Source organism: Ceratotherium simum, chromosome 7 (assembly GCF_057802395.1).
Source record: "Ceratotherium simum simum isolate JZ-2026a chromosome 7, ASM5780239v1, whole genome shotgun sequence".
NCBI lineage: Eukaryota > Metazoa > Chordata > Mammalia > Perissodactyla > Rhinocerotidae > Ceratotherium > Ceratotherium simum.
The window spans coordinates 22,757,906-22,770,771 of NC_141906.1; the positions used below are offsets into that span (position 1 = coordinate 22,757,906).

General features: G+C 37.9%; 1 pseudogene; it reads left to right on the plus strand.

The window, feature by feature from the left end:
- Positions 1 to 2,210: 2,210 nt before the first annotated feature.
- LOC101391687 (olfactory receptor 2AG1-like) lies at positions 2,211 to 3,252 on the plus strand (annotated as a pseudogene).
- The last annotated feature ends 9,614 nt before the right edge of the window (positions 3,253 to 12,866 follow it).

Here is a 12,866-nt window from a genome sequence, read left to right on the forward strand (position 1 = left end):
ACTGTAATTATGGCAGATGTTAACATTAGGGGAAACTGACTAAAGGGTATACAGAAACTCTCTTACTATCTTTACAACTTTTCTTTAAAAGTAAAATTGTATTCTTGATTGTTGTAGCTTTATAGTAAGTCTTGAGTACAAGTAATTTCATTCCTCTGATTTTATTTTCTTTTTTCAAATTCTTTTGGTTATTCTAAGTCCTCTGCCTTTCCATATAAATTTTAAAATCCGCTTGCCAATTTCTTCAAAAAAATCTTATACGATTTTGATTGGGATTGCATTCAATCTATAGATAATTGAGTCTATGGTTTAATAAAACACTGAGTCTTCCAATCCATGAACATGTTATATCTGTTCATTTATTTAGATCTTTAGTTTCTCTTTGCAATGTTTTATAGTAGACTAGAGTCCAAAAATAGACAGACATTACTAGTTAATTTTTGACGAAGTTACCCACTGAATTAAGATGGAAAAAGATAAGGTTTTTAAGAAATGGTGCCAGAACAATCGGATATTTGTATGGGGGAAAAATGAACCTTGACCCTTGTCTCACAGTGTAAACAAAGGTTAACAGAAATGGATCACAGAACGAAATGTAAGATTTAAAACGATAAAACTTTGGGAAGAAAACATAGGAAAAAAATCTTTGTGACACTAGGTTAGGCAAGAGTTTCTTAAACAGGGCACACAAAGTACAACCTATTAAAGAACAAATTGGTAAAATGAACTTCCTCAAGATTAAAAACTTTTACTCTTTGAAAGACTTAAATTAATAAACAAAATATCAAGTCACAGAATGGGGGAAAATTTTGCAAGGCATATATCTAACAAAAGACTGGCATCCAGAATATATAAAGAACACTTAAAATTCAAAATAAGAAACCAACCCAAAAAGAGAACAGGCAGAAGATTTGAACAGACATTTCACAAAAGAAGATATACAAAAGATCAACAAGTACGTGAAAAAAAAGTTCAATGTAACTAGATACCAGAGAAATGCAAATTAAAACTATAATGTTTTATATTATACACTACATACCCACTAAAACGACAGACCATACCAGTGTTGACAGGGATGTGGAGCAACTGGAATTCACATACACTGTTAGTGAGAATGCAAAATGGCACAATCACTTTAGAAAGTGCAGGTAACTGGAACAGAATTTGTTTCTTCGGCTTAGTTATCTCTTCACCCCTCTTCCTTTGGATAATTTATGCCCGTGTTTCAAAACTGAGTTTAAAATTCACACTCTCAGAGAAGATTTTCCTTAATTGCTAATCTATATGAGAACCTTCTATTCTTTTCCTTCATGATATTTTCACAATTTGTAATTACATCCAATTTAAATGCTCCTCCCAAGAGTGTAACTGAACGTGATCAGGTACTCTGTATGTTATGTACTCCACTCTACTTGGGAGTTATCACAGTGCCTAGCACACAATAGGCATGGGAGGGGATGGTTCTTTGTCTCTCTCCAAATTTTCTTCTATGTCAAGGGAACATTGGTGTAAGACTCCTAGTCTCTACTCTATACTCATTTCTTCCCAAGGGAGGAGGAGGAATAAAATCAAATTGCAGAATAAACAGGAATAAATTTCTCGCTTTTGTTGGAAGATACAATGGACAGTACTTGGCCTGTCCTCTTCCCTTGTCCCACTAGCCCTTCTTTGTGGGAAGTACTGACTTGGTCCCTCATTGCCTGTGATTGCAAAGGTAATTATGTCCATTTTGGGGTTGGAATCTTCTTTCTTGATTGGTTCAAAACCTGGGTTGGAGAAAGGGGGATTCATATTAGATTCCCTCAAAGACCCTTCATCTCCGAAAAAAGAAGAGAAGAGGCAGAGGCTAGATAGCATGTGTTCAGATTTTCCCTTTAATCTTTCCCATTAAGTTGCTCCTCATTTCTCAGAAGTAAGTGGGATGCTGAGGCAGAGACAAGTCCAGACTTGTTGCACAAATGGGACTCCTTTAACACTGAAGGAAACATCAGAAGTGGGGAAGACATGTGCTCTTTTAACAATATGTGATCAGTTCATATTTGGTGAGTTAATTCATGAATGAAAGAGTATAATATGATAAGAGAAACTGAGCAACTAATTCCTGCTGGCCAATGACTGTAATGTTGTAAAGCCAGGGAGGCCCCAGTGACCACATCAGAACCACTTTACCTAGATTTTGTATAATTTCAGATAACTAAATAAACCACAGAATGGAGCTCTGGAACTCCACCTTGGGAAGTGGCTTCATCTTGGTGGGGATTCTGAATGACAGTGGGTCTCCTGAGCTGCTCTGTGCCATCATTGCAGTCCTGTACATGTTGGCCCTGACCAGCAATGGCCTGCTGCTCCTGGTCATCACAATGCATGCCCAGCTCCTCGTGCCCATGTACCTCCTGCTCAGGCTGCTTTCTCTTATGGACTTGATGTTTGCATCTGTAGTTATTCCCAAACCACTTGTGGATTATCTACGGGGAGAGAACAGCATCTCTTTTGGGGGTGTGCCTTGCAGATGTTAGTAGTCCTCACCTTGGGAGGTGAAGAAGACCTCCTACTGGTGTTCATGGTTCATGGCCTATGACAGGTATGTGGCAGTTTGTCATCCTGAGTTACATGGTCCTCATGAGGCCAAGGATCTGCTGGCTCGTGATGGACATATCCTAGATCCTAGATCCTGGCAGTCCTGAATGCTGTGATACACACTTCATTTACCATGCACTTTCCTTCTGTATGTCCTGGGAAATCAGACACCTGCTCTGCTAGATCCCACCCTTGCTGACGTTGGCCTGTGTAGATATCTCCAGATATGAGCTCATGGTGTATGTGATGGGTGTCACCTTCCTCATGCCTACATTTGCTACTATCCTTGCCTCCTATACATTTGTCCTAGTTGTTATTCTCCACATGTCTTCAGGAGAGGGAAGGCAGAAGGGTCTTGTCATGCGCTCTTGTCACCTGACTGTGGTAGGAAGGTACTATGGAGCTGCCATGTTTTTGTACACCCAGCCCAGTTCCTACCATAGACCCCAGCAGGACAACATCCTCTCTGTATTTTATACTATCATTACTCCAGTACTGAACCCTCCTATCTATAGTCTGAGAAACAAGGATGTAATGGAGGCCTTCAGGAGAGTACTGGAGAGATTAACATCTGTCCAGAGACTGTGGATGCCAATGTCATCTGGAAGCCCTATAGCTTCTAGATGGGACCCCATATACACTCTTTGTCTTAAGCTAGCTCCTTCCACATTTTGAAAATTCTGAAAATCTACTACACTGGAGATAAGTCCTCATTTGGCCTTAGAGACACAATTTTGTCTGCATCAGCTCTATGTTTCAATAGCTAAGGATGCATTCATTTCTCTGATCAACATCACATCAGGCTGAAATTCTCTTTCTGTTCTGACAGAGATGATCTTATTTTTCACTTCATATTTTCCTTTCCTCCCCGCCAACAATCCTACACCCAATCACACAGGAAGTGTGCCAGAATTTTTTTTGATAGGTCTACTTAAAGTAGGAAATAAAAACTGAAGAGAAAAATGAAGATGTTGAATAAAGACATAAATGTTAGACTTTACTACAGTTTCTAGTGACAAAATCACTCAATCCTTATCTCCTTATTAGTGTGAATTTGTGGTCATATAAAATTAGATGCTTTACTGCAGACAGATCTTCCCAGGTCCATATCAGAGTTCCAGACTCTGGAAAAAATTCCCATCAGATACCTATGTTTTGGATTCCAGTGTCAGTCCCTTAAGCAGCCCATGTTGCATTAGGACAGCCAAGTGCTTTCAGTTGACACATTATTTACAAATACGCTTCATTACAAAATATCAATGCCTTAAAGCTAGTGTGTGAAAGCAGCCAGCACGCTTCCTAACGAGCACCATACCACAAGAGTTCTCTGCTGGGAACATGCTCCTTTAAAGCCTTAGTCCCAATTAATACTGCTGAATGTGAACAAATGGTCAAAAGTGACATCTGAAATGGAAATGGTCTTTCCCATAGCTGCATCATCACCACTTACCCTTCACCCAGTGGTCAGACTTTTCTTTTATGACTCCTTCCTGCCTCAAGTCCTTTCAGTGTTCCTTGAATTCTCCATTTAAAATGAGACTCCTCTTTGCTCCAAGCCTCCTGGCTGAAGACCTTTAGCTACTCTGTAATGCTGGAAACTAGTTCATAAGGAAAAAGATAAAAAGGTATCTTTCCCTGAAAAAGAAATGAACTAACATTTTCTTTGGACAAGATTTAAGAAATAAACAAGTGAAAAGGCAGAACAGACACTGAAATTAATGCTCATGACGGAAAGTGATGTTATGTACTCAACCAGACAAAGATCCTAGGAATCATGTATGATTCATCCCTTTCTCTCACTCCTAATATGCAGTCTATCAGCAAGTTCTGGGTTGTTGTTTTGTTTTGTTTTGTTTTTCCTAAACTCATTCCAGATATACCAGTTCTCAATACTCAAATATTCCACTCTGGTCCAAACCACATTTATCTCTGCTCTGAACATGCACTATAGCAGATTACTAACTGGTCTCCCCAATACCATTCTCTATGCAGGAGCATAGAGCATAATATTCTCTTCTTTTTAATGCATAATGTATCCACAAACTATATATATATTATATATATATATGCATCTACCATCTAGCATTAGCAATACCATTGAGGCCCCCTGTCTAATTTCATCTTGTCTCTCACTAAAAATCCCAGTTTCTAATGGCAATAACATACCACTCAGTTGTTTTATCTTACCACATACACATCACAACCTGGATGCATAGCTAGATTTATTTCATTTTTCTTTCAGGTTTTAGGGATTGCTTTTAAAATTTTATTTTCATTTTATAATTATGTAAAATATTTACCTGATTAAAAAATCAACCGATGAAACAATGTCTAGTCAGAGAAGTCTAGCTGATATCTCCGTCCTTTCCAACCTATTCAGGTCCTCCACTCTCTATACATAGCTGTACATATACACTGTTTGTATAACTATTCTTTGAAATTTATTGCAATTGTGTTTGTAACAATATCTGTGAATGTTCCATGTACATTTGAAGGAAGATATAATTTTTATTATGATAGTTTACAGTTCTATATATATTTGCATTATCCACCTTATTGGTTATACTTTTAGACATTTTAGTCTTGCTATTTTTGCCCATTTGATCTGTCTTGAATTGGGAAAGGTATATTAAAATCTTCTCATTTTATGTATTTATCTATCCCTGATTGCATCTCCTGTAGAGTCTTCTTTGTGAAAGTTATTATTGGAGATATAAATATTAATAGCTGTTACTTTTAGCCTTCGGAATTATAAAGTTGTAAGTAGGGCAAATATTATCCTCATGTCACAGGTAAAATGACTGATTCTCAGAAAGGTTTGGTAGCTTATCCATATTCACACAGCTATTAAATGTTCTCTCTAATCAGAGGCGGTCTCTCTTTTGCTTCTGCTGAATAATTTTTATTCAATGCTAACTGAGCATATATTGCTCTGCTGATTTCCTGCTGTCTTGAATGGAGAAATAATCAGTGAGCAATATTGTTCAATTACTCTTTCATATCATTGTAAGAATTTCCTGTTGCTGCTTGTACAAAAGTAAAAGCAAAGTAAAATAATTAGAAACGGAAAAAGTACTTAAATATAACTATAAAATTGTGATCATACTGTTGAATATCAATAGCTAACAGGAGAAACATATCAAAAGAAGAAATAAATGTATAAATAAGCAAATAAGCCAGATATGTGTGCCTCTGAGTGTGTGTATGTGTGTATTCCAAGATTTACACAGCAAGAGCTTTTGCTCCCAGCTGAAATATAAATAATTTCTATGAGAAATACATAAATCCTGATTGAAAGTCCCTGGACTTGGATTGTTTTTATAGCAACTGCTGTCAGAAGAGCTTCCTTCACCCATTTGCCTTAAGGATAAGATTTTACAGTAGGTAATTTTCTACTCCAACAATTATAAAATTCAAATTGATTAAATACATTCACAGATAGGTGTTTGGTCCCATTCCCATTTGGTGATTCTCAGGGACACTCCAGGTGAGGAGAGAGAGGAAGAGAAGAAGTAGTGAATTCTGGAGGACCTATCATTAGGGGGATGTTACAAGAGCAGGTTGAGAAAGCACCTTTATCTTTCACATGTACACTCTTCCTTCTTGGGACTTCGCAATTTTCTGCCTTCAATTGCCATTTTAAATTCATAATGAGCCAAATGTAGACTCAAAATGTACTTTCATTCGTCTTTTCACCAAGGCCTCATCATTTCATGGGGTGGATAGAAGGTGTGGGAATGTATGGCACAATTCTGCTTGATTAGTCCCATCTGAGTAGTGGCTTTGAATTCTTACTCTACTCTGTCACAGTAGTAACTTTACAACATACCTTCATTTCACCATGGTGAAATTTTCTGTCTAATCAGACCTACTGAATGTGGAGAAAGTAATGGAGATCTTGAATCCACTACTACTAGTTTATCGCAACTGGATTACTTCAAACTACTATTCTTTGTGTCAAAAGACCCCCTTATTAAAGAATGAGATTTCATTTTCCTACCTGATACTACGCCTTGATTCATATGTCCGTTGATGACTCACTGGTTGCCGAAGGGCTAAATCCCATTCCACCACTGCTAATAAAGACACTTCCACAGGCTCCCCCGTCTCCTCCCAATCAATTTTAATCCAGATTTATCAGACTTTGAGCTAGGATCCCATATGTATTTCATCCATTATTAAGCTCTATCTACATAAGAATAAGTTATTTGAGCAATGACCCATGGGATTTTAGTCATATTTCTTCCCAACATCAATCATAGCTCTATAGAGACATAACTATAGGCCTTTTCAACTAGGCCAGCTTAGTCCTTCTGTAACACCCTAGGAAAAGAAAACAAAACATAAAACTTTTTTTTAAAAGGTTCTAAGTTAATCAAAGTTACATTGATATTTTTCTAGCCTCTGTCTCTTAGTACGGATATAGATCTAATGATGTACTAAATAGCCTCTGTGGTTAAGAAATTGGGTAATTTCCTCAAATAATTAGTGTAATTTAACTAGACCAGATATGTAAATGTTCATCTTACTTTGTAGGAAAATATAAGTTTATCTACGTTTATAGAAACTCAATCAAAAAACAAAGTAGAACCTGGTAAACTTGGCCATATCAAATCCTGGGTCCCACCTCCCAAATGGTCCTAAACACAGGAGAGAACAGCAACATTTAGTAAGGAATAGCAACAATACTCTTGTAAATCCATAAGGTCAGGACCATCTAAACTAAGAGAGTCAGAAGAAATAAAGAGAAAAGGATGGATTTCAGAATTATTTAAAGGTTAGAAATGATACAACTTGCTGACTGATTTCTTACAGGTTAAGGGAGAGAATCTAATGGTATCATGATTATTCTATTCATCATATATATGAATTATGATCAGGCAATTAGCAATGCCCAAACCATATCCACTGTACTGAATGGGGGACAATGAGCAGCCCCCTTCTTCTCTACATTCTGCACTAGGATGAGATGCATAAGGAGATGTGGTTGAAGAGCCCTTTCCCGTAGCTCCTCTAATCCATCACATACACCTTTCTTTGTTTCCTCATTGGATTTAACAGACAATTGTGAGTCAAACAGAAGTATGTTTCTTCCTTTTGGGGAATAAGAAGAGGGTATCAGGTGACTTCTGCTTCCACTTTTATGAGGCCATAGACACACTAGCTATCTTTGTTCTTTTACATGGTCTGGAGCCAGTCAGATGGGCAGTGTTGGGGAGGGTAGAATATTTTCCTGTTTATATATTTCTTCTTCTGCCTATGTAGAAGAGGAAAACGCTTCTACTCCATTTTTTACTATTCTCAGTACATTTGCTAGCTTCTGTACAAGAAAAGAAACATAGTAATATTGTAGGTAATAATAAAGGACATGAATTTGGCATATATTTACTGGTAAACAGGGTAACTGTGTTCCAGGAAGGCCAAGTCTAAACTCCATGTCCTTTCTCTCACTATTGAACATGAATGGGAAGGTAAAAAGATATTGAATCTTCTGGAAAGGCCGGGCATTCCTTCTCTTCATTTCCTATGTTCATGTGGTAAGTGCACAGATCCTGGCCCGTAGGGCTGTACTGTACATCTTTGTCCACATGCTTGTTGGGTCGTAGACTCAAGGGCTCTCTAGATACTCAGGCATGTCCTTACCTTTATGCAGGCATGCTTTCATATGCTTGTCCCAAGGTTTGAGATGACCCACAGTGGCCTTAAAACTAATGCACGAACCCTATGCTTACTGTTGAGAAGTCAAGGGTGAAGAGTGAGCTGAGAGATATTGAATATCTGTCCTACCATTGAGAAAGTGGCATTGGAGTTTTCCTTCAGCTGTTTTTGTTTGCGGTATGTCTGAATTCAAACAAATGGGATTCTCTTAACCTTTGATATATGACAAGAGTTCCAAAGGGGAGAAATTAACTGATTATTCATAGCGCAATGGAACACTTTTTTTTATTAAACAACAACAGTGTAAAGAAACAAACAACTCTATTCCACTAAATCTATTTTTACTCATCTTTTTAAATCTCTGAACATGGTCAATTTTCATCACTATTCTACTGTCAGGCCAAAAAAAAAAAAAATCCTTTACACTACCTATTTTCCTGCATCATCAGAACACTAAATTCCCTTGCAGAAACTTACCTGGAGTCAGGGTTACACATGGGGAAGTGGTACAGGAGGAGGTAAGAGAGACAGGCCTAGGACTAGAGCAAGGCTAGAGTCTTAGATTAGTTCAACTCTGTCCTTAGACTAGCCACTTAGTATGAATTCCACTATATTTTTCTATAAAATGGGAATAATAATAATAATAGCTAGTCACACTAATTCTTCCCATATCCTTTATCAGAACGAAATTCACAAGCATCTACACTGTCTTCCAAACTGGATCTCAATATTTCTTGATTTTTTTTCTTTCTCGTCCATCTCATTCAATAGACAGGGTATCAAATCATATGAATTTTACAGAAAAACCTAATAATGGCGAAGAGTTAAGTAATTAGGAATTAAATAACTTTTGAATCCAATTAAATGGAAAATATATTCTTTACAATATATTGACTGAAAACATATTGATGACAAACTGATTTGAATAAAGAAAAAACAACAACGATGTAGTAGAGAGAATTTGAAAGGGTAAACTAGTCCCATTCCTCTGGATAGTTTTAAGAATATATGAAATCCTACCTAGACATTTTACCTTAGAATAAACAGCAATTTGATATAAAATCCAGAAAAGAAAAAAATGCAATAAAAAATTTAAATTTTTATCAAATATCTGTGATGGAAGAAAGGAGTTTAGATTCAATAGAAATTTCACGTTAGGAAATATGGAAAATGTTGATTGATAAAATTTTTAGATTACTGTATAATTACATAATTATATTAGTGGCACCATTAAAAGAAAAAGTGGATGGAGAAAATTTAGTAATCAATATGATAAAAGATTACAATATTTTCCATATGAAAAGAAATAAACATTGATGAGAAAATACAACATTGAGCAATTTCAACCTAACATCCCTCAGAAAAATATGGATCTGTCCTTGTATTTGGCATATGGTTCAAACACTTGATTTTTATAGAATTTTTTTCTAACTTGCTATTTTTTGGACCAGCTAACATTAACAGTGGGCACTACATCCTCCAATGAACAACAACTGTAAACCCATTTTAATAGAGAAATACTGAAGAAGGGTACAAATTTCCACTTTTCTGAGGATTTAAAGTAAAGGATGCACAGCTATCTGCATGCATGCACTTTACACTCGTGAGTCTGTTCCAAAGAAAAGAGAAGGGATGGTATGGATGAATCCTTGGACCTTGCTCAAGCCCATAGCCTACGAAATTTTTTCTTCGTTTAGGGAAAGATTTTTAATTAGAGGGGGTTCACAGAATTCAATCCATGATTAGAAAAAATTACAAAATGTCCCAGCATATCTCATTGTTTTTGGAGATAATAGAGTGAGCTGTGCCCAGGAGAACCTAAGGGAATGTCCTGTTTACGTAATCCCTCAGGTACTCATCATTCCTCTCAGACAAAGATTCAGCCAGTATTGGTGCTCAAAAAATGTATTTACTTCATACAAGAACACAGTCAAAGTTTGGAACGGAAGCCACTGATATGTCCAGTTCATGCCCAGCTGTCAGGAGAGAGGACTGACAATCGCCAGGATCCAAAACCCAACTCTGGATCTGCAGCTTGCATCTCTGGATCTCACTCTGCTATACTCACCGTGAGGTCCCCTCGCCTGTAGTTCTCTATCTCTAGAACAGACTCATCCTAGGCATCCAGGTAAGAAGAAGGAAGATACAGAAGCGACCAAGTCTCACCATAACCAGAAATCATAAGTCTATTTTGGGAGATGGACCCTCCTTATTTTTACAACCCATAGTCTATTTGGGAGAGGAGATTTTTCCTTTTCTCTCCTCTCTAGATTCCTCAGTCTTAGAAATCTTGCTATTGGGCTCTTCCTGAGGGGGTCAGTTTGTGTGCTGAGAGGCCTAAGAAATCCAAAGATCTGTTGTCTCTCAAACTACCTACCCCTAAGTACAGAATCTTCCTGTACTCTGACCTTTCGTCCCTGTTATAATGGATGTTCTCTTCCTCCTTCACTTCTCCCACACTTTCTCTTGGTGATACCCTGGACTCACAGGGAAATACTTAGGATGTAAGACAGAGCTTCTTGCAACTTGCCACCCATTGCCCGGGAGGTAGGAAGGAGCCAGAGCTCAGTGAGTGCTAATGTTGAGTGTGTGGGCACTCCCTGCCCCAGTACCCTAGTTTTCAGGTTGGTACCACATTGCATATACTCTCCCTGGGGCTAAGAATGAGCAAGAGAACAGGATTGCATATTGAAGTTCTGTTCCTATTTCCATTGGAAAAGCAGCCACAACTGATGTCCTCTCACCTGCACCAGTAGTCCAGGTGATCATACCTTGTGTTTCTGCTTCTGATTGGTCACAGGATCTCCTCATTCCAAGGATATCATGAAGCTGGACCAGCATCAGCTGTGCCTTCCAAACTGTATACTGTGCTTTAGATAGGATAATTAGTGCTTGGGAGTATTTGAGTGTGTATGTGTGTCAGTGCCTGTGCGTGTGAATGGAGTATGCTTATTCCTGGATGCATCCAGTTACTCATTCATTAATTCTGTCAGTCAGTGGACGTTTCTTGTAAATTTACTGTATGCTAAGTGATGCAGACATATGGAGTGAGTTAGGATTACTACCCTGAAGAAATGTAGAACCATGTCCGGAAGACAGCCTTGTAAAGAAATAATCATGAATAAATTACTAAGAACCTTAAAAAGCTTATTATTATATATGTGTCAAAACTCATCAAATTGTATACATGAAATATGCACAGTTCATTACTTGTAAGTTTACCATGATAAAGCAGTGAAAAAATGCACTTATCAAAAATTATTGGAAAATGAGATCAGTAATGCATTGTTTTATTGATGTCCTTAGGAACTTTTTACTTATATCAGTATTCTTTTTCAGGATTTTGATAACATTTACATTGAACACAGTCTACATTGTAACCTAGTACACACAATACCCCCACACACACACTCACACACAACACATACACAGATAAAATTGAAACAAGTGTTTTCTGACTATACTTAGATTATACAAGAGATGATATTTTGTTTTATATTTCAGTTTTAGTAAATACTGGTGGCAACTCACTAAATCTATTTCATTACCCACTAATGTGTTATAAATCACACCTTCAAAATCACTGACTTAAGAAAGATCTATTTTGGCTATTGAGGTTGCAGACTTCATTAGTGATCCTCTTGTATCTTCTCCTTACACTGTATCTAAAGGGAATATGTTTTTCTTTAAATTTTGCCAATCCCTCAAAGTATTCCCTGACTCTGCCTTCTTGGTCCCTCAAGGCTAATGGACCCTACTGTAGGTTCAGGCTGGACTCACTTCATTTCCATCTGGATGAAAATTCATGAATAAAAATCTCACTGTTACCCACTGGCCTTGAAATCAAGTCATACTTGGCGGCTCATGAGCCAGTGGTCCAACAACAACTGATCTGACCACACTTTTCCTATATTGCCAGCTGGATCTAGGGTCTTACGTGTGAAAACAAATCCTCATATGTTTGCAATCTTGGACTTCCCTCTAGCTCAAGATTGCCCTGCCAGAGGGGCTGACTTTCACCTCTGACATCTCCTTTCTAACGGGCACTTCTAGGACTAGTACGTCAATGCTTCCCGGGAATATCAGACTGCAGCCCTGAGTCCCAGCAGTTTGCCCAGGACCCTGCTCCCTTCCTTAACTCTTTCTAATCTTCTTCCCCATTAGCTTGGGTTCAGCCATGCTATTCTTTGCTTGTTCCTGATGTACAGTAATGCACAGACTTTTAAGAGTGTTTCGTGCCTGGCTTCAAAGCATTGGACCATTGCCTGATTTCATATTGATGCACCTATCCAACTGGTTGGATGTTCTGATACAAACGGGTAGCATGAATGAGCTCAAAGACTGTTGTGCCAAATAAGACATTGCAGCTATGCAGACAACTATTGCAGCTGCATTCGGAATCCATGAGGGCCCCTCCTTACTTCCAAAGTGTGGTGCTGCCTAAATCTGGCCTCGTCTCAACTGTCTTGGCTCTGTGATAATAAGGTCCCATCATGATCTACTCTTCAGCACTGCCATCGAGTCTTGATTCTCTGATCCAGTGAAGGATTTAGGAAAGGACCAGGACTTGGACTATAACATAATGTAAAATGGTCTCTTAAAATTCCCTTCCTGCTTGGAAGGATGATGAA